Source organism: Leuciscus leuciscus, assembly GCF_965113295.1.
Source record: "Leuciscus leuciscus genome assembly, chromosome: 2".
Classification (NCBI taxonomy): Eukaryota; Metazoa; Chordata; class Actinopteri; order Cypriniformes; family Leuciscidae; genus Leuciscus; species Leuciscus leuciscus.
Genome location: NC_138726.1, coordinates 8,373,608 through 8,397,034, shown reverse-complemented (window position 1 = coordinate 8,397,034; position 23,427 = coordinate 8,373,608). Strand labels below are relative to the sequence as shown.

General features: G+C 41.8%; 1 protein-coding gene across 4 annotated transcripts in view; it reads left to right on the top strand.

Annotated features, from left to right (window-relative positions):
• zfhx3b (zinc finger homeobox 3b) overlaps window positions 1–23,427 on the top strand; it is a 150,432-nt gene that overhangs the window by 61,879 nt on the left and 65,126 nt on the right. The gene's annotated exons all lie outside the window — the stretch shown is intronic.

Here is a 23,427-nt window from a genome sequence, read left to right as displayed (position 1 = left end):
GGAAGAGAGGATGAAGAAGTGTGAAGAGACAGAGGTTTGGTGCTAATACCGTTCGGAGTGGGAAGGGCAGAATCGCTCTCGACAGCCGTATTGATTTTCGCTGGACTTGGAGCTTCACCTTCTACACTAATCATTCCATAATAGCCCATGGATGAACACTCTCTGAACAAATGGCCATAAATCTAACAGGCCTGATTCCATTTAGGCACCTATCCTGTGTGTCTAGGAGCCCAGCTCAGGCTGTGTTTAACCTAGACTGGCACGACTGCACACAGGGACTTCTCTCCTTAATTCTTCCTTTCTTTCTATCTCTTGCTCTCACATGCTCAATTGGATACTGAATCACGTTCCACCAGCAGCATGTCACTGGCCAAACTTACTTGACCTTTATTTACTCTCCTTTTTTCAAGTGTTATACCTTTGGACAGTGAACAAAAATATAAAAAATGTACAGTAGTTGCAACCTACTTTGACATAATTCTGAGTAAATCAGAATATTCAAAAAGAAAAGAAAATGTAGGGTGGGACATAGTTGCCTATTAACCAAACGTAGCCTAAAACAATTAGCTAAGCCGACACCACCTTAGTGAAGACAGCTGAAAAGAAAAGTGATTTCAGAGGCAGAGCTATGTTATGATATTTTTATATAAAATACCTAGAGTAGGTCCAGTTTACCATTGACTTCATTGCAAGTTTCCTGTTTGTAAACCTTTTACAGCCAGAGATATTCTAGCATTGTCAAGATTTGCCCTGGGCTGAGGGACTCTTGGTCAGCTGTTTCCCTGACAAACTAGTTTGTAATGGTAATTAGGGGAAGGCCAAAAACCAGCTTCCTCTGCATCTGGAGATGAGAGCAGACAAGCCAGAGCTGAGATTGTCTGCCATACTCAAGCTGGGACAAGCATTGAGCATATTTACAAATACCACAATGATTCAAATATGCAACACAAGACTCCTGACGTGCTTGGCTGACCTGTGGAGGCATTGCTGTAGTCAGGGGCCTCATATAGCTCCTGGCAGGATTTGAGACCAAGGGAACCAGGTTGAGTTTTAGCATCAATGGTAAGCAATAGTAGACAAATATCTTATCTAGCCACTGACTGCAATTCATTGTGATGTATGGAGCTGTTTTTCTGGGGAATTCCAAAATTCACCTCATTCGTAGCATAATTAAGTCTACTGTTAGCACCAAAAAGCTTTAGAAGCACCATAATATTCCTTCCACTGCCGGTGCTCCCTTTAAAGATGGAGAGCTAGCGGAGAAGAGACTAGTCCACCTAACTGCAAATGTTCAATACTCTGTGGCAGATTAGAAATGTTCGACACATCCAAGCATGATAATTTGTAAGCTTTAAGCTGCTTAAAATGGTTCCTCAGCCCTAAAAGCCCCACTTATCCGAACAGAGGAAGAGAGAACCGAGTTGACTGACAACAGCATCAGCCTTGTAAGCAAGCAGCTTCCGTCAGTGGCGACAGGCCTACCCGCAAACTAAGACATTCACAGTTTGAGTTATAGCTGTATTTCATGACATACAAATGTGATTAGAGGACGATAAGCACATGTTGCTGCTGAGGTCTTGCTGTAGCATTGGTTTCTAACCCCAGAATGACACAAGCTTCACTTTGCAGTGAATTTATAGCCCTGATAGACATACTGACTGCCTGACATCAACAGTATAATTTGCTAGCTCAGCTACGCTGACTGTACAAGTAGTTACCCTCCCCCCGCACACACACACACAAAGAAATATGATACAAAATGCAAAAATTTTAGACCTCCAGCTGGGAGAAAATAAATTATCAAGTCAGCATAAACAGGCCCTAAGATGTGGTAGATCCTTGGGACACTTTGCCCAAATCAAACTGGTTTGCATTAAACAGGCCCTTTGTGTGCACAGCTCCGTAAATTGGAGCCTGTAATTACTGGAATTAAAAAGGAAGGTTTAAACTGAAGGCTAAGCTGGATGGGATAATTTGAGAGTCTGTGGTATGCGGCACATATTAGGGCTTTCTAAAAATACACCTTCCCCCACCACCCCATGGATTGGAATGTTCCGAAAGCCTTTGGAAGGCTTGGGAGAATTGTCTTAACCGCATGGACCACTGCACAGCAGGGGTGATGCTTCCCGACTTTGGTGTCTGTGGTACTGGTCTGAGTTCCACTCTGGTTTCAGACACACCCATCAGTCAGTCTTGCACTCATCTCAGATGAACTTTTACCTTCCACTGTTCCCTCCAAGTTCCCGCTCGCTGGCTGCTTTGTAGTGGTGAGAATGATGTCATGATGGTCACCCATAAGAATTTGCAGATGGGCCATACAACAATACCCAGGTCATCACAAAGCTTAGGCTTCTCAAGTTCTTAATTGTTGGTGGAACTTGCAATTTGCAAAATCAGGGATAGTTGCCACACATAGTTAATTTATGTATATTAAAGTGAATTTGAAATCAAGAGACCCTAATTGCTTTCTCAGTACACATTCCAGATTTCATTGTGCACATTTGATCTGTGCACATTATTCCAATAAAAAAAATGTCTTCATAATCTTTCATCAAAATGTAATAACTTACTCTGCCTCTGAAGCGACTTTTCCTTTTTGGCTAACATTACCGATCCCTCATATTTTTCAGACCCACTCCTCCAACCACCTGTCATAAAGACACTTTTCATCCCTGACAGTTACATTTTGTTCTCATTTGATGTGCCATTTCACTTAGAATTACAGTACATCGTTACAGAAGTAAAAGTTGTGAATGCCTTTTCATGATGATTTTAAGGGTACATATACTCCATGATTACTCATGTCTCGTCCTTCAATTTTCTCTAGCACCACTTTTATATACACAAGTATGTACACCACTAGCCTGTAGTGTAGAGGACACATTCACTCGATATTTGAGATCTTGTTCATGCTGAGCAAGCATGTCTCTGGTGCTGGGCTGCACTCATGTCAGTCTTGAGTTGGAGACTTGGTTCTCCGCTCCAGACAGGATGGAGAGAGGCAGGTCTTCCAGGCAGGCCTATCAAGCAAAGAGGAGGAGCTTCAGGCTGGCTACCTTCCTTGTCTCAGGGGCCGGTACAATCTGGGGTAATTGAGATTGATTGGATGTTATTTTTCCTCTTGCAAATGTAGTCCATTAGCTTGGCACATGCATAATCAGTTTAGAGCACAGTTAACTGAATGTAATCATGTTCTTCGGTGTCTGCTCGCACAAAATCCACTCCAGATGCCGCTTGGCCGTGGAAAGAGAGGAAGAAAGTGCCGTCACTATCACATGGGGAATCTTTACCCAAGAAAGGCCTCATAACATTCACCCCCGCACCACCAGCACCAGTGTGCTGGTCTTGCTCCATTAAACACACAAACTATACAAACTGTGTGCTGCACACATTTACACACTCCCTGTACATGCACAGATATACACACACACGCATGCATGCTCACACATTCTGTCATCTGTTCACTATAGCGCAAAACTCCTACTTAACAGAACCCTGTAGCACATGTTGATGTGCCTCAGCTATGCTAACAGCGCTTTGACTGCACTCCAAGCACGGCCCAGGATTCAGTACAAAACGTCTGGATTTTGGACTCTCTCTACTTATTTTTCCCTTCAGTGCAATGCAACCGGATCAGCTGGGGCGTGAGGAAGGAAAATGTCTACGCTCTGGAGAAAACAAAGAAGAAACACAGTAAAGTAAAACTAATGCGTAGAAGGGGGATTAACCGTAGTAGCTGTACCGAAAGGTATTAATCTGCTTCTCAGATATTGTTCTACCCTTTAAAACTGAATCCTGATCAATACGACTTACCATCTCCATTAATAATTATTATTTCTATCATGACTTATCCTCATCAGAGTAACTTACTCCAATCATCAAAAACAAATAGACTGAGAATGCCCTGGCTCCAGCAAGATTGTGTTTGTTTTTTATTATCAAATAAAAGTGCAGAGTAATTTCGAGTTAAAGTCGCAAGGGAGCATTTTACCACTATTGGTACGGCCCGTGGTTATATCTTTCATCTGTGGACAGTGAAGCTTAACCTCTATGCCAGAGAGAGCGCCACACCCAAACTCCATAAGTCCCTCCAGACATCAGTTAGAGATGAGACGGAGTGAAAGATGATGGGGGGGGGGGCAGGTCTGAGAGCGATAGAGAGAGAGAGAGGCGCTCGTTTAGATGGAGATACTCTGCTAATTATCATGGCTGGCCTGTGATTGTTCAGTAATAGTGCTCAGTGGGGAAAAAAGGTTTGCTGCTGTTCCAGGAAGGGCTGAGCTTTGATTTACCGGTAGTACCGCGCTAATAAAGCGCCCATTCCATATCCACAGAGCTTCTACTGAGACATTCGGACTCCCTCCAGTCAGTCCTTATCACGTATATAAGCCCAGGTTTATAATTAGGAGACTCTTTTAAATTTGTATATATCATATTTATGTCTGTCATAAGATCTCAATGATGTAGATCCATGTCAGTACAAGGTTGCCCATAGGGTGCTGAACTCTGTCTCACAGAAGTCAAACAGAGGCTAAGCTCCCTTTAAGACAAAAGGCGGAGGGCTTTTCTCCAGAAGAGGAGTCGAGTTTTACTGAGAGAGCTGTCCGTTAGCGTGGGAGGAGCGTTATGCTGTGTGACATTGGTTTGTGGAGTAGTGGGCAGGCTTAAAGCTGTGTCTGGAAGTCTGCAGGAATTTCACAACTCCTTCAGCCCCCACCTCAGAAAAGCCAGGCGCTGACCCGTTGCACAGCTGCAGCTGATGATTATGCATGCATCTGCACCTATAAGCGTGTGTGTGTGTGTTCGTGCATGCATTCAATGGAGGGACCAGCAGCCAAACAGATACACATGGTAGGCCATACACAGTTTGCATACGTTGTCCTATATTACAAAAGTTGTGAGAGAGGGACATGGGTATTTATACGGATTGCGAGAGAGAGCGTATCTCTTTGTAGAGAGGCCGAGAAGCTGATATTGTTGTGTTGTAATAGCTGTTTGTTTTGATTTCTGGCCCCCACCCCCGCCTCTCTCTCTTTAGGCAGCCAGACAAGAGCAACTAAGCAATGCTTCTGCCACTGCTGAAGGAAGCTGTTGATCCTATTATCTGCTGCCTGATCAGCACAAACAGGGGATTGGAGTCTGATGAGGGACAGGGGGGTGCACATTGATCAGAGAGTATGTTACACCACAGTTGGAAGACGCAAGATTGTGGTAGTTTGTAAGGTTTTTGTAGACATAGGCAGAATTTTAAACAAACCCTAAGTATTTGAAACTTTGCCATGTAACTACTCCTGCAACGTTTTAGCCACAGACAACTTGAGTAGAGGTATCCTATACTTTTCTAAACAATCAGAATTAGTTTTTTTCTGGCGAACAATAGCGTTAAGAAACCACCCAGAACACCTTAGAAGCTAAAAACACATCTTTTCACGTCTTTGTTGTTGTTGTGATTTATTCCCTCCTTCGCCTTATATTTGAGACTAACTCCGTCTGCACTTCAACCGCCTGCATGTGTCTCGCTCTTTCCTCTTGCACATCTTTCTCGACTCTTTGTCTCCCTTAAATCTAATAAACAAGGCAAAAACCTATTGTGCACAAAACAAACCAGCATGGGTCACAAGCTGGTGGGTGGTCCCTCTCCGCTGCTCTCATCTTAAGGTTAAATAGCTTTAATCCAACCAGCCTGGAAAACTAAATATTTCTTCAGCCAAATCTTCCTCCTTGTTTTCTCTCGATGTTTGCAACCTTTCCTTCTGTAATGCTCTTTTTAGTACGCTGAAGATCTGTGTCTTATAAAACACTTTAAACAATGGAATAGGATAAACAATGGAAGTTACTGTAAAGTTATAACAAAGTAAGTTCTTTAAAGGTAGTCACTCGCACCATCACGCTAAGTAATCTATTTTAAATTGATGAGAGGAGTTATCTTGAGTGCAATTATGCTGTCGAGCATTAAACATGTTCAAGACTGACCTGACTCCTTTTTTATGTAGTTATTTGACATTTAGTAGATGCTCTGAAGATATTTAAAAGTTCGCTTACTACAGCCACAATCCCCCTGGAGTTAAGTGGCTTGCTCAAGGGCACAATGTTGATAGGTCTCTGCAGTTCTTGCATTCATGGATTACACCCCCGGGTTTGAACCTCTTGACTTTTACGTTCTCGGTTCCCAGCGCAGATTTTTTTAGCAAATTTGCCTGTTTATAACATGCCTTAATCAGTGTTTTATCTCAGTAGTGCCAGCCTCAGTCTTGTAAAATATATTATACAGTAGTTTTATAGTTTATATTGCAATCTCAGCCCACATCCCTCCGATCAGAAGCTCCTCAACCCTTCCCTCTACCTCCAACCCCTCTCTGGCGTAATGAGATTGCATGTTTCCTCAGTCATCAAAAATACTCTTTATTAGCCTAATTTGATCAGCTTGATGTATGTTTTTTTGTCAAATGTGTTTGTTAGTCAAATGTGAGTCAAATTAGTTTGAACAAATCCTTGAATGGCTTAGTCCCTGGATGGGTAAGGTCGAACCTTCTTACAGAAAGTGACCAAAGTAGCAAGTTGGCAGGTATGTTTTCTTTGAGGCAGACTTTGGGTGAGCCTTAGGAAGTAAGAGAAAGTGTTGGGGAGAAAGACAGTGGGTGGTAAAGAGAGCAACAGACAGGCTTACTGGTTCACCAGCATCAATACATCAGTGACTTAGCAACCAGATTAATGGCCTGTGAGTGACCCAGGCCGCAAGGCTCCTCTCGGTGCTTAGTTGAAGGCAGAGCGCTGGAAAACACACTGTGTTTAGCTTTGGGCTGCTGAAGAGAGTCTTGGGAGAAATAAATCCACACATGAAATGAGGCTTTGGACCTCACTGTTTTTCACTCACCCCTCATCACAGACAATGTCTCTCTTCTGAATATTCACAATGAAGTTCTGCTGAAATGAGGAAATCCACATCCTTCTAATGCTAGACAAGTTGGAGTGTTTACATGTGTGAGATCAAGGTCCACTCTACTGCAAGATAGTTCAGTGTGGAACAGATGGATGCTGGGACAAGGGTTTAGATCCTGCTGAAACCGCCGCTTATAAGTTCCAGGCTGGTTTAGACTGGTTTATGACATTTAGGTTCTGGTCCAGTTTGTGCCAACAAAGTGTAACAGTTGAAGTTGGTCAGTCAGCATGCTGGTTTATGCTTGTAAGATACTGGTGCAGGTGGTAGCCATGCTGTTCAGTGTGAAATTGGTTTACCAAGAGATCCTTGCTGGTTGAGCTAGTTAAGAATCCGCAACGTTACCAACTCTCAGACGTTTCTTGAGTTAAGCCTTGTGTAGGTCTAAAACTGCAGCCCAGGGTAAAAAAAAAATGAAGCCTGACTTCACCCCACTGAGATGGACATTCATTGAGGCATCTTATGCATGGCCTAATTGCCATGCACTGGAGTCCAAGGTTAGGACTGGGAGCTATAAATCTATCAGTGTTATGAGGGCAATGTTCTCACCAGATGCAGACTAAAGATTTTCATCCCTTTGTAATTAAGCAGTTCAGCCTGAGGTGTCATATGGTTTTTATTGGGGTCTCTGAGAAAAAAAGAAAAAAAATCATTTCACACCTTGTTTTCTCATCATGTGCTTTTATGCATGTAAAAAGGGGGTAAACCAAGAAAAGTGACATGTAAAAAAATAATAAAAAAACCCGGAAAATAAGGGATAAAGGTAATATGTGGAGATCATGGTTTGTTGCATTAAAAGGCAGAGATGTGAAGTCATCAGCATCAGAAAGTGACTCATTTAGAGTTCAGTACGTTGTCTTCAAATACTCAGTTTCTTTCTTTCTTTCTTTCTTTCTTTCTTTCTTTCTTTCTTTCTTTCTTTCTCACTCTGTGTTCTAATGAAAAGAGGTTAGTGGATAGACAGAGATGTGAGAGCCAGAAACAGAGTGGTCAAGGAGTAGCACTTCATTTTTCAAGGTCAAACTTTCATTGCAAGTTTACAACCCTTGCATTCTCTGCTTTCAAACTCTATTCGCCTGTACAGGACTCCTAGTGTTTAAAATGCACGGTCACAGATATGTATCCCAACATTCTCTTTGAGGCTTTCTTTTTATGAAGCCCCTCCCACTGATGAGGTGAATTCTTAGGTCAGCCTCTCAGAGGTGCCTTATTTTACTAGCTGCAGCTGCTGAAAGTAGGAGAAACACTTTTGTTCTGTTGTTAAGTGGTTTCACACATTTGTGTATCATGAAGCATTTTTCAAACAGCAGTGCTGATTTATGAAGTGGAGATCTTGCCGCTGTGGGCGCAGAGATGGAACACAGAGACAGCAGAGGAACTCTTCAGCACACCCGCCACATTCCTCCACCCACTCCCCACAGGATCAACCAAACTCACTCTCTCTCTCTCTTTCTTCATCCCCACTGCGTCACCACATTCAATCAACACCAGGCCTAAAATTAGGCTGCCGCAGACTTGATCGTTCGTTTGAGCGGGTTATGTCTGTCACTGTAAAAGAATTTCCTTAATTTATACTCGTTAGGTTGAAATGGTCTTGTTCTGCTAATTTGAACCAGAAAGCCTGTCTTTGCTACTGAATAAACGAGGTCTCAGGGAGATGTTATATTTTTGCCACTAGACAAGATTACTAGATCTTGGTATGCAAATGATTATTCAAATTATTGTTATATTAAATTAAGCGCTGAGAGAAGAGAGGGAGTGCCATATTAATGAGTTATATGAAGCAGGCTTTATTAAATATTTGTTGATGTTGCAAAGGGAGCAGCATGTGTGTATTAATTCAGCACTGGCTTGTCCCAGTGGATCCCTTTATACACACATGCACATACATACACATGCTCACAGAATTAAATTTTTGATCTCTGTTTAGTCTGAGCAGATTTCTAGAAATCACCTTCAAAGTTATGAGATTCTCAGCTCTTGGTTGACCCTCAACCATTTTAAATATGGATTTTTGCTACTCTGCCTGCTATGAATAGGATATGCACTTTCCCTCGACGTTCTTTCAATCTGAAATATAGCTTGTTCTCTTCCATTCCACCTTATTTCTGATGAGTTCCTTCATTTCTTTTTATGGCTTGAGGAATCTTTCAAAACTTTCAAAATTACGGGCTGTAAAATCGCTGCCGTTTATTCAAAATCAGGTGAATAAAGCATAGTGTATGGAAGTGTTAGCCAAATTATTTCAAATCTCACTAGGCATATGCTGGCCCTCATATTCAGGTCATTTTTTTAAATCATGAAAGCACAAAAATGTGCCTTATTGTTCAATCGTTCAACTGTTGTGTGATAGACAGGCCCTTTGAATTACTGAATGAGGAGATAGTGTCCTGTACTTAGTATTGTTTTTACTTGTAGAATGAAATTTGAAGCAGGTTGTTTGAAATTTGAAATCAGCGCTCTCCTTTTTACAGAGAAGTCTAGTGGATTGTTCAGACACTAAAGCTTCACGTCTATGCCTTGGAAACGTAACTTTTAAATGATTTATAATGATGAAGCCATCTCCAAAAAGTCCGGGCTTTAGAGATGCACCGATGTATCGGCCAACAATCGGTATCGGCTGATAAAAGCAATTATTTTCACTATCGGCCATCGGCCGATTGTTTAAAAACAGCAGATGATCAGTGCCGATTATATCCTGTCAATCAAAAGGGTGCGGTAAAACATGACCGACTGTAAATCACACTGTGTGTGAAGAAAATCTCTCATGTTGAGGTAGTTAAGGCAAGTTAATGTGACAATAAGGCATTAACAGCTAAAAACAGCTACATAAAAGCAGGCTCCATTTGACCCTATGAATTACCTGTAGTTCAAGCCAGGGTTGCCAGATCTGCAGTTTTTCCCTACACTAAACATTATTTGTAGCATGCCTCTCATCCAATAATCGCAAATAGCTCTGTGCTTTGTTACTTCTAAAAAGAAAGAAGTGTCATCTTTCAAATTGTGTACATTTTATCACGAAATTCAAGCAATAAATGGCGTTTTGACGCTCTTAAATGTGACGTGACAGATCGCTGTGGTGCCTCAGTTCAAGCAGCAGTGCGAAGCACGAGTCTTTTCTTCCACTTTAATACATTATATCTAGAAAACCGTGCATGAATATCAGAAGGTAAGTTGAAAGATACAGTACAACTTACTGAAATCTGTATCATGTCTCATGTAATCGTGGAAAGATGTCAATAAAACAGATTGTGAACAATATCACTTAATGTTGATTTACCTCAGGAAAGTCATCCATTTGTTAGTTAGCTTTAAAAAAAAAAAGAGGAGCTTTATTTACTGTTAATTATATATGTATGTTTGAAAAAATTTGCTATGAAGACGAGTGCTTATGAAAATACCTTATATGTGTCAAACACAAAAGTATACAAACATTTCAGCTTTTATTTGAGTGTAAATATTATATCTAGTTGAAGATAGCTCTGTTGTTAATTTTAACCTCTTATATTATAGTGTACCAAATGAGAGGATTCTCTGTATAGTTTGCAGCATTATTTGGGAGTTATTTTTTATCCATAAGAAAAACCAAACTCGGCATCGGCCAATATTATTCTGAATAATCGGCTATCGGTATCGGCTGAGAAATGTCATATCGGTGCATCTCTATTATATACAAAAATCAAACGCAATCTGCCATCTCTGATCAGAAGCAACAGCCATCAGAGCGAGGTTACGAAGGCTGAACAGGAAAAGCCATTAACTGCCAATCACTGCATCGATCTACAAGCCAGTCCACCACTACCATCACCACTGCCCCCCTTTTACTCACTTGCACTCTCAAACACTCCAGCACACACACAGCGTTGCATATTTGTGTCCACATTGCATGTTGTCATCAAGCTTAACAAGACACAACACAGAATTTTTTTAATATCTGAGTCAGAGCCCAATAATTTGTAATTCACTGTGGACTATTTCTGAAGAATGCTAGCCATCTTCATCCATTCTTTAAAAGCATTATTTTCATTCTCCCAAAATATGGCTTCTCCATCCAAATTTGAGTCTTCAAAACTATTTGAATTACAACACAACAAAGCCACACATTTCTCAAGAAACCAGACACGTGATGTATACAGTTTTGCATCGTGCACAGCTGCCCCCTCTTCAGCACTGGTCTCTGCGTTTTTGGATCCCGACATCAGATAAAATGGGAAAACTAATAGAGTTGGCGAAGGACAAAAGAAAAAAGGCGATTGATTTTTTTCCCCCTCCTTTTTCAGTAGTGCCGTTAGGATGGAGGGTCTTTAGGAGAATATTTACCTACTTCCCAGCTTAATAGAGATGCTGTATATCAGAGGGTGATCAGGAGCAGAGGTCAGGACTGGGGGGAGCAATTAAAACCTGTGCATCTGCCAGTGCGGGCCGTCCCATTGTGTGCACTGCGGGCCGAAACAGATAGGTGTGCAGGGAGCAAGCAAAAAGGCAATAGTTATTGAGCACAGTCTCATGTTATTTATTGAGCTTTACTGGATGAGACTCAGACCTCACCTTGCCTAGACCAAACCCACACTGAGTTAGAGAGGCTTGCAAAAAACAGATCCACCTGTCAACTTTTTGTGTTATCTTTTCAGATATCTTCCTCTATCTCCTGCATATCTAGATTTCCTCTGCCCTCCCCTGGAGTGCCTTTGACCTGCGCTCCATGACCAGCCAATAAAGCTGGACAACATAGTCATGATAGATGTGGCCTGGGGCCTGTGCTCTCTCACCCCACTGCTGTGGTGTCCTCGTCGACACATGAGCCGGGGGGAGGAGGAGGAGGAGGAGGAGGAGGAGGGAGTGGGATGGGGCGGCAAGGAAGAATAGAAGGCCAGGGATATAAACCAGACTAGCCATTTTCTCCCATCCAGCTCATAAATATTTGCGTTGCTGATTTATAAACAGGCCATGCTAAGACAAGATCAAAGTTAACTGTATCGGTTATAGAAAAGCCTGGCTTCTCACAACACTGCCCCGCACACCACGCTCATACCTATTAGAGTTTAAGGCCATACATCAACAGACCTATTGGCAGGGTTTCAGATCAGCCCGCTTTCGCTGAAAGGCTAATGGTGCCCCTGCTGAGGTTGTATGGGGCTCTGGCCACAGCGCGAGAGACACATGGATTAGTTTAATTCCGCGTCTTTGTGCTAATGAAACTGCATAGCCCTGTCGAGCAACCCAGGTTGAGTGGCAGAATGCAGGTGGTGGTCAGGTTTCGAACTATGCGCTGTGATGTTATGTATAGCCACGTTCGGAAGCAGGAGCATGGACACCAGAGACAGCGTGTCCGGGAAGAGGACAGTAGACAGCTGCACGGGCTTCTCTAGCTATCCAGCCAGCCAGGCGACCTACACAAAGGCCAAGGTGGGGGTAGGCAGTTAAGGGTCAGTACTAGCGTGGGACTGGTGATGCCGGTCCACATGGTAAAGCTGTGACACCTAAACATATGTTTGCACAGACACACGGATGCGCACACACCACAGTCGTTGTGGACGAGGGGTGTCCAGGCCCGGGTCACTCACACATTAATAAGTGCGCAAGCTGGCAGATGCGGTCGGCTTGGTGAGGAGGGCTGTTTGTTGACCTCTGTGGGAGGGTTAGAGAACTCAGTAATGGTAGAGAAAGAAACCCATTCTCCATGGAGATCTCATCCTTTTGTCCTAAAAATAGCTGAATAAATAGGGAATCCATCACCAGGACAGGGTGTGGCCCGGGTGCAAGTGCAGGGAGAACCACTGCTAAACAGCTTGTCTGAAAACATCTGAATATAAAACCAGGATGACAGGACAAGACCCCCTTATGTAATATTCAAGTTATCTTAACTAGTTACTTCTCTCCAGGGCAGAGAGACTATAATTGTGTACTGTAACAGTATTGTTTACTGATCTGGTATGTTTGCTTTTACCACAACATCATTTTTATTCAAATTAGCCTCAATCTTAACAAACTGGTTTCTAAAAACCTGCTGTCTTAAAAAGTCTACTATATTGCCAAACATCTGTCGGGCATCATGGTGCAGACATTAGAGGATATACAGCTACATTTTGTCTGCATTCAGCTCCATTATAATAAAACTGCGATGTCTTCCTAGCCTGGCCAGCAGTTGTGCTCTAATCTACAGGTAGAGCCATGCGTAGAGCACTGTGAGTTTGTTATGCACCAACTTCAAAGATCTCCCACTGCATCAGAGAGCTGCTGCTGAACAGGCAGACGCGGCTTTGGTCTTGGAAGGGTTACTGAATTATTAGTGATGCTTTGGGGGGTAACTGTCCGACCGCAGGTCTGGAGAATATTAATCATTTATTTGATTGTCCGTATGTGCTGATTAATCAATTTGAGGGAGATCTTCAGGATTAACTACCCTATTATTTCCTTGTAAGAACAGATAAGAGATAAGACTTTAAAATATCATGTACCATTTATCATGTATTTTTAGTCCTCTGCAGATGAAGGCGGGCGAAATAAAAACTGAGGTGATATTAGGCAGAAGAGCAACAGAGGAAAAGAGGGGGAGGGAGAGAGAGAGAGATAGAGAGAGAACGATTCTTTAGATCCAACTAGGACAGAGCACAACAGATTTAACTGCTGCACTTCACAAGAGGTGCAGGATGAGGAGTGAGAACAGCTCATGTACTAGGCTTACATAACCAGACAGAGCCTTACTTTCAAAAGCAACATGTGCGGAGAAATCAGCAAGTGGAGGATCAACAGGAAGTAGAAAACAATAGCACTCTACACCTGTAACCACCTGACTGAGAGAAAGGCAGCGAAAGGTGGGGGTTGACGCCAATGAGCCAGTGAACTCGGGACCTGTCATAGGTGAGTGAGTTGTACTTGCTTGTGGCTGTGCATGATCAAACAATGGCATAGTTCCTGGGCGCACCACCCATGTTCGAATCCGCCCTATAAATTCTCTATCCGCTGGCTGCTTGATGTGTTATGTCATGTGGTAATTCCTTTGATTTCAACATACCTCCGTTTGTAAATACATGAGCCTCTTAAAGAGCTGTGGTTACTTTTACAAGCATGGCGCTCCCGGCGCTTTGGTGGAGAATGCAGGGAAGGGAGAAGGCGAGAGTGAGACACAGAGCTGGTTTAGAAACTGTATACACTTCTCTCGTAGCGCCATTGCCAAGTGCACTTATGCCTCCAGCCGCTCATCGCGTATGCAGTTCAAAGTGAAGTGACACAGAAACTCGAGCCAGAGGAGGAGTAAGGGCCTCTCTGTTAGCAGCATGCTCAGGCCCAGTTATGTATTTTCTAGCAGTCTCTACCTGTTAGCACTTTGCACGCTGCGCCGCTGTCACCCTGCATCTGCAATGCTATTTGCATGGACAGCAAGTTCAAAATCAAAACAGGGTTGGGTTTGGTGCCAACTACTGCCATTCTGCCATATCTCATCACTTTTAAGGACCTCTCCTCTTCCTTTGACGCTTAAGTGTGTCAGAGCTCCTTATTTTTGCTAGCACCTAATGCTAGGCTGCAAATCTCATAAGGAAGGCACTCTTCCACAACATTTAGTACATTAAAATCACAAGGCGGTTGCTTAATGCTATCCTATATATATATATATATATATATATATATATATATATATATATATATATATATATATATATATAACTAAATTTACATTAAGAGCAATACAAAGCTTTGCTATGCTGACACAGTAGCAGTGCACATAATTAAATGCCTTCAAATGGGCAGCAATGGCCGCAACCTCTTCAATGACACGATGACTGATGGCGTGAGCAAGTTATTTTGGGATTCGCATGCAGAGGTCCTTCAGAGGGCCCTGTACAGTATTTGCAAAGCCCAGCAACACTGAAGCAATTGAGCTGCCTTTAGTTAGACCTGCACCTTTTTTGATTTTAGTGATAATGACCATATCTCAGCTGTAATTACGCTGGACTTGGAATGATGAGGGCTTAGGTTATCGATTCACTATTGATTACTCTGATCAATGAGCACTTTGTTCCTTTTTTATGGAAAGTAAAGTTATATTTCTTCTTTCCTTTGCAAGCTAATGAGTAGACACTGATGACGGATCCCATAAAGCGCTGTATGTTTTCAGCACCCATGTGTATTCTGCTTAAAGAGAGAAGAGAGAGATTATGGGATGGACAGGTGAGCCTCTGCCAAAGAGCTCCACTTTTCAACACAAGTGCTCAGGCTCCTCTGGGCATAGGCTAGAGGCCAGGGCTTAAAAAGTGCTTGTTTCAAATTCATGTTTTGCTGAAGGTCAGAACATACACAGATTCGGGGGTGTAATATTTTCATGGATTTCTTTTTTAATTGATTAACACCCTGATAATACAGACATCTTATACGTGTGTAAACCAGCACAGCACATTGTGAACACACTGTGTATTCAAAATAGGACTATGGAATATAGTATGTTTTCAGTGTAGTCTAAGCTAGAACAGTCCTTTTATGAAGGACAGATTGAACAACCACACCATATGTTTTGTTTCTCACAGTATAGATGCACTGTATGTTTAGGTTAATGACACTAATTAACAAGTTAATTTGCTCAAATTAAGTGACAAGTACATTACAGCTCAGTATCCTAGGCTATTGGGACTTTAAAGCTCTTTATGAAGTTAGTAGAAGTCAAAGCAATTGTGTAAAGGCAAACAAAGTATATCTTTAGAAACACTAGAAATGGATAGGTGCTCAACGTTTGTTACCTCTACATTGCCCTCAGACACTCAGAATGCTTATGTGCTATGCAAATAAGCTTCCCAAAGCAACCACCCCCGGCCCGCCCCCGCTTATTCATTTGCATGTTAAGAAGGTGAGAACTCTTAGGGCCTGTTGCGCCATTGTAGGCCCAACACAGCTAATAAAAGCCAGGCTCTTTAAGCTGAGCTTAAATATTTACTCTGGCACAGGGCCACGATCAGGCCCTCTCATTACACTAGTCTTGTGGGTGAAGGTGAAGCAGGGCAGATGAGAGGGGCAGAGCCTGGCAACTCAAACATTTCCTCATTGGAGACCAGTTCAAACACTCCACGCTGCCGACTGCAGACTGCCCTTTGTGAATTTTAGAAAAGAAGAACAAGGAAGAGGGGAGCATTCTTACTGCCTCATAACCTAGCCTGGAGCATCAACCAATTATGTGGTAATGAAATATTCACGCAGACTAACAAGGAATGCTGGAGGTGAAAGCTAGATAATACAAACCTGAGGAGTTAATACTGCGGGGTGTCCTTTTCATCACGTCTATGACTTTTTTTAGGTCTTGTTCACTTGGGTTGGATTTGGGTATTCGCTAATTTGTGGGTTATTGGTAAATGTTTGCCTTTTATTGACTCAGATGTTGATGATCATCATTCAGGATCCTTGAATGAAGCATTTGATATCTGTCCCAGAAGAATGTGGACGAAAAGTTTGATGTTTGCTGTGTTACATCAACTTCTATAGATAAACAAAAATGAAGTTAGTCAGTCCCCAGTTTCAGTTAAGTTCAGACAGTTATTGTAACAATATTGGGTAACACTTTATTTTACAGTGTCCTTGTTGCATAGGTTACATGATGTACTTACCATTGTAATAAGAGTAAATTCTGCATAATTACATGCAATTAACCCTCAACCAAATCCTAATCTTACCCTAACACTATAGTAAGTACATGTTGTTAATTTTTATTACTCAGTACTTAAATTTATAATTACACTGTAACAATGACACCTTAAAATAAAGTGTAACCCAATATTGCTACAATGTTATGTTACACTTACTATTCTCATAACTACAACATGACTCATTTGGTATCTCCAACAGTGAGATACTTTTATGTATTTGACTTTGTGAAATAGATGCAGTGCTTTCTTTTGCAAGTATGTTTTTCTCACAAATCATTCTGTTCTTGCTAGAACACCAGAACAAGTCATGTGTTTTAAGCTAATATAACAAATAAGACATCATTGAACGGTCTAAGTACCTCTGAATGTCTCTCGATTGATCGTGTCTGTCTCCTGTCTGCATGCCCTGAGACATACACAGAATTCTTTCACTGTCCTTTCCCAATAATTATCAACATTGTCTCTTACCAAAATGGAGGGTTAGTTATGGGAAGCGCTCTGGAGGTTGCAGGAGGTAGAAGGATCTCTACAGGTCCTAAACTGCCCTCCTAAATTTCCAGATGGCACCAGGCGGCCGCAGATGTCTAGGGACAGTTGGAACAGCTGTGTGTGTTGCCCCTAGAGCTCCACACAGCTGTCGCCTCCTGCAGGCAGAGTTATTGTACTACGGGGCTGGATGCGGCTTGGCGCTACAGGGCTTGCGTTCATAAAAACAATGGGAGGCTAAGCTGTTAATTAGCTCTTCATGGTGGAAGACGACGTCTAGCGATTAATATAGTTTTGCAACTCTTTATTTTACCCAACCCTGGATTAAACTTCATTTCCTGCATGATCTCCAAGTCTCTTAATGTAAAATGTGGCTCAGCTCATTTTACAATTAACGTGTTTATTTTGACTTAAAATACTACATTATGTGTATATTCTTGTCCTTAAGGCCTTGGGCATTGCCACTGCCGTAGCATCTCTCTGATCTGGGTATCGATATCTCCACTGCCCTGAGTTCCCATTCTCGATCTCTTCTATAGAGTTCCCTTGCTCTCTTCCTCCCTCACCTAGACCGATTCGCACAATGAATTATGTGGACACATTGATCAGCTGATTGAGAACCATTGTTTGGAAATGCAGGGGCATTACTGGAGGAAGGATTACCCCATGCTTGTTTTGCACCGGAGTATGCGAGAGGGTATTATTTAACTGCTTGTCACTACACCCTCCCTCTAACCGCTATTGCTTTTTACTCAAAGACACAAAGAAACATACACAAACGAGCGTACGCATAATCAACACAAGCCAAATGACTGCAGGCATTGATTGCCTTCTTTCTACAATTATGTTCCTATTGTTTACTTTCTAGCTGCTTATTTATTCCAAAGGAATTCAATAATTATTGCTTTATTTACTGTTAAAGTGCACCGGGGTGGTAAAAGCTGCTGGAGAGGATTGTTTTTAAGGCCCCCATCTCTCTGTTTTTCACCCTTATTTTTCCTCAATGCACATGTACAGTAATCCACTCAAACCAGTTAAATCTATGACAAAGAACTGAATCACATATTCAGCACAGCCATTATTTAAATCATTGTATCACATCTGCAACATGACTTATAACTTGGTAAAGTTTAGTAAAGATAAATCACAAACAAGCTCACTTTAATATCTCAGTTGTTTCACCTAGACAGAGATTAAATGGATATTGTCTTTTCTCCTCAGTCAATGTGAGAACAATGTCACAAATTGTGCTCAGATTGGACAAGATAGCAAAGTCTTTCATTTAAGAGCCAGAGATTTTAATGCGATCTCAATTAAAATCTTCAAAGATCTCAATTCCTCTCAAAATTCGCTATCTACATTCATTCATTTCATTGTTAATCTACACCCCTACATTATCAACTGTTGTTTCATTTGTGACTGTTTTTATTTCTCCTTTTTAGGAGAAACAGCAGAAACACAGTTAATTATTGAGTAAAACATTAAACTCCATTAACTCCTGAGATACGAAAGAGCAACATCTGAGCTATAAAATGTTCCTCTGGGAAGTGATAGAATGGCTATTCCAGGAGAACAGAGCAAAGCGATCCTGGAAACAGCAGAGAGTGAGAGAAGTGCAGGAAGTGGCAGGTATGCAGTTAAGGGGTGGGTACGTGCTGTCTCTCCAGCCACAGCACAGCGTCTGGGCATGTCGCCGCTCGCAGTGGCTAATTTGAACCAGCCGCTGAACTTGGCATCCAGTGCAGCTTCTGTGGTCGCGGTTCTGCTACTCCTTAAACTACTGCTGCTAAGTGAGAAACGAGATAGAAAAATGGTGAAGTGAAGGAGGTAGGACAGACTCATTTACAGCATACTAAATATTAAAACACTGTAACTCCTGTAATGAAGATGAACTTAGACTTATATTGTTTCTGTATAAAGCTCTTTAATTGCAACAACCCAACCCAAGCCAAATCCCTGCCCATAATGCTCATTGGAAAAGAGTGCCTTTGGTGACATTTCTGCAAAACGATATTACGTTGTATCTTGCATGTTTCACCAAACTTTTAAGGTTAAATGTCCAGTGAGTGGTGCTAAAAGCATTTTCAGTTTTATCTAAAACTCGCTACGTTTTATGTTGTTTGTTGTATGTATCGCAGCAGTTTGGGAAATGAAATGTCTGGTGAGTGGCGCTAACATTAATGCTCTATCTTGTATAAAATAACTTTCCACCTACACAAAACCCTACCCTAATCCTAACCGATAGTGTTAACAAATTCAAACAAGAGATAAAAATGCATTTGCTGAAGCAATCATGCCATTTTAGCTTACTTCTACAAGTCTTTGAAAAACAAGTTTTTATTAATCAATAATCTGCCACTGTAATCACAATTTGTAAGAATTGAAAGAGAATAAAGGATGTCTGTGTTTTACGGTCACTAGTGTCAATTTAAACTGAAAAATTGTAGTTTTGCAAAAAGGAACCGTTTGTATTTAGAGTTTTTTTTTTTTTTTTCACAAGTAAGGTTTTGTGAGATCTAGAACTTTTCGGGACAGTTTTGCCACTAAAGTACAGCTAAGTAAACCTACCCAAACACACACACAGAGTGAGATGTGAGAAAGGGTGCAGCTTCCCGTCTCATCTCTGCCTGGGTTTTTCTGCCCATTAGGCAAACCCCTTTGTCTCATCTCAGGATGCAGAGCAGTGATCTCATTGGCTATTATTTAACCAGTGACATCATTAGGCTGGTTACAAAGGTGTCAATGCACTTGACTGTATCCATCAAAATGACATATGACTGAATCCAGTTTAGTGTGCTGCCCTTAAGTCACTGGTGTGACCTAACATCATCATGATATCAATGGATATATAACCTGACATGAAGTGTTGTGGCCAGTGTTTAAGCATTTTGGCTTAGATAATGCATTAGTCCAGTTTCTGTTAGTTTCCTGTCTCTGGTATCAGTATCAGACGGTATGTGCGTGTCAGGTTTAGCCTGCATTGTGTGGACCAAATGTCCCTTCAATTATAGTAAAAACCAAAAATATCCTCCATTGTGGGGACCAACCCCCACATTTCTCTATGAGGACAAATTGTGTTTATAAACATGTCTTAATGAAAATGCAGAATGGTTTGTGCTGAGGGGTTCGGATAGGGTTAGAAAATGTCATTAGCTCAGTGTTAAAACAACAGAAGTCAATGGAACATCTCCACCATGATAGAAACGCAGACGTATGTGTGTGAGCGAGTTTGAGTGGAAATCACCAGGCCTAAGTGCCGAGAATCATTGGGATAATTACAAAGCAATACACATTCAGACACTCTCTGGCTCACTCACAGTGGGAATTCGTCAGCTCTGGGAGAAATTGATAGCTATTTAGCCACTGGATAGTCATCTGTTTTAATGCATTAATTTTGTATTAAGAGCACTGCCAAATTTAATAGTAGAAATCAGGGTTGGATCAAAGGGGGGTCTCTCTCTCTCTCTCTCTCTCTCTCTCTCTCTCTCTCTCTCTCTCTCTCTCTCTCTCTCTCTCTCTCTCTCTCTCTCTCTCTCTCTGTGTGTGTGTGCGTGTGTGTGTGTGTGTGTGTGTGTGTGCGCGCACCATATGCGCCATTTGTGTATGGCTATAGGCCAAAAAAAAAAAAAAAACTACACAATTGCATAGGTGAATGCTTGGCCAATACATGTCAAGCGTCTGGTCCCTTTGCTCATGCATGACGTTTAACAAACCACAGTTACTCAAGGGAACAATAGAGTTACCTTTAAAAATCTTTTATATTCAACCAGTTATGTTACTATTCAGGTAGCCAGTTATAAGCATGGTGACAGTTTTAACTTACTCTAAATAACTAGCTTGCAATTCAAATTGAAAATGAAAACTGTTTGTAGTGTTAAACTCATCAACAAAATTACTGTTCATGTTTTTCATCAGCAAGAACAATTGCTTTTTAAAAAAATTCATGAAAATCAAAAATTGAGGTTTAATTGAGGTCTCAATTGACTAAAAGAAAACAGTGTGTAGAAAATAGCACTCTTGCAGCAACACTGAGAATCCCACATGGACCTGCATAGTGTTATGAATAACTTGAATAGCTAGAAGCATCTGTGCCAATGTACTTGTGTACTTGAGTTGCTTTACCACGATTCCGCTGTGGGCCTGACATTTGTGGAGGTTTTCATAGAGTATGCTGAGTGCCTGCCCTGTATTCGGCTCTCTGGCAGTTAAAGTGGCGATGGGTGTGAAAGGTGTGTGTTTTTTCAGCCCACATAAGTGGATGCTTCTGTAGATCCATGCACAGGAGCAGGTAGGTGTTGAAAGTGATAGCTGTGCGTGATGGGAGCAAAACAGGCAGAGATACAGTGTTGAGTTGCGGCGGGGTGGATGAGGTGAGTCGCCCTAGCTTTTCCTCACCTACACGAGTACAGGGGACTTATTCATCCTTACTTGGGTCGTTATGTGCATGTGTGTGAGAGAGAGAGTAATCAAAACTCATGTCCTGTAAAGATGGGCCGCTCTTGCTGCACACATGTGCACTCTATTTCTCTCACACACACACACACACACATTTACTCCCTCCAGCCCACTCAGGTTTCGCTCCACTGCACTTCCCCACAGCTCATGTGCTCTCCTGTAAGTCTGCCATTAACTTCCAGCCAATTAAATGAATTTTGAGTAGTAATGTAAGCCATGCTGACTCTGTGGCCTTCTCTGGCTCCAGGGGCCTGCATGCGGCTGTTCTGGGGCCCCTGCGGAGGGGAGACTTCTCAACAGCACCCTGACCGGCCCCTCCCTGCTCGGTGAACATGACTTTTTCATTAAGCCGCTGAATTCCTGCACTTCAGTTGGAGGTGATTTATCAGCATGGAGCTTCATCTCAGGATCATGTGTTTCACGTTCAGACCCAGGGGTGTGTGTTGGGTGGGAGATTAGGTGTAGAGATCATCTCAGGGATCCCTTGTGTGAATGTTTCAGATGGAATCAAGTAGATATATCTGTTTGTGAGAGAGAAATGTAGGTCTGTTCGGCCCTCTGGTGTCAGACCCGGAGAGCAATATATTTATCTCTGCTATATGGAAATTCAGGAAAATGATATCTGATTATATCTGTTGATTTCCTTCTGAAACCTTCTAATATCCCTTATAAAAAGTACCTTTGAGTATAATTTTTTGTAATACCATGTTATTCTTTGAAGCACCTGAGCACCATGGTACTTTGGAGTAAATATGGTAGCTGTAACAAAACGGTAATGATACCATCACTGTATAGCATATTGGCTAATATACGAATGTAGCATCCAGTGTGTGGTAGACTGGCTTCAGTTTGGATAAAGAAGTGATGTATTGCTCTTCTCTGTGCTGAACCAGTTAAGGTTCAGCCGTGTAAATCCTACCCTTTTTATGGGCCCTGTAAAACTCCCCACATTTTTTTTTTTTTAAGATCTTTTAGTTTAGTTCAGGTGTCGTCAAAAGATGGCTCAAGTAAAGATGTGCATTTCAGTTCATATATTCTCCTCCTCGCTTGCGAAGAAAGAAAAAACTGTGCCATCTCATAGCACACAGCGGATTGATTTGGTGTTTTATACAAGCAAATCTGTGACAGATCAGTGTACCTGAGTTCTGATATGCTGCATATGTGTTGGGAGGGGGGCTCAAGTAAAGCGCAGCTCAAGTAAAGCCCAAAACATCCAGCAGCACCTACTCAATGACATCATACCCCCACTTCAAACAGAAAAGGGAGTGAAGGAGAGTGAGAGAGAGCGTGAGGAGAAAGACAGAGCCTTTTACGATCACCTAATAACTCCATTACATGGAGCTGAGGGGCACACACGAAAAGCAAAAACCCATTCCTGGAAGTCAGTGGCCCTAATGCACATCTTAGGTATACCAGGGTGACATATGATACCAGCACCACAATTGCTTTAAAAAAATTAAAAAAAACTTATAGCAATTTTACCCGAAAATTAAATATTACCAAAGAAGGAGAACATTTCAGGGAAGATAATATTTTTTCCTCTCTCACTGTTGTCAACACCTGATGTGGCCTTAATTGGGTTAAAAATCTAATGTTACTCTGGCTTTGTGCATCCAAAGCCGATGGAAAAGCATCTCATCTCTGCGCTGCAGGGCAAAGCCAACTCAGCCGCGTCTTAATGAATCAATTTGTTTTCCCCGACCTTTGTCAGGGTTTGGGGGTGGTCTGTGCAGGAGATTAAGAGCTTCTCCACAAGAGAGAAAATACATGTTTTTCCAGGCAAAAAGGCAGAGAGATATTTTTACAGATTTGCATCATCTCATTCGTGGTGCAATTTAGTTGCTTTTTCATGACTCGCGTAACAGAAGGAAGGTAAACAAGGAATGCAAGGTAAAGAGACTTAGGGAAGATACTGCTATT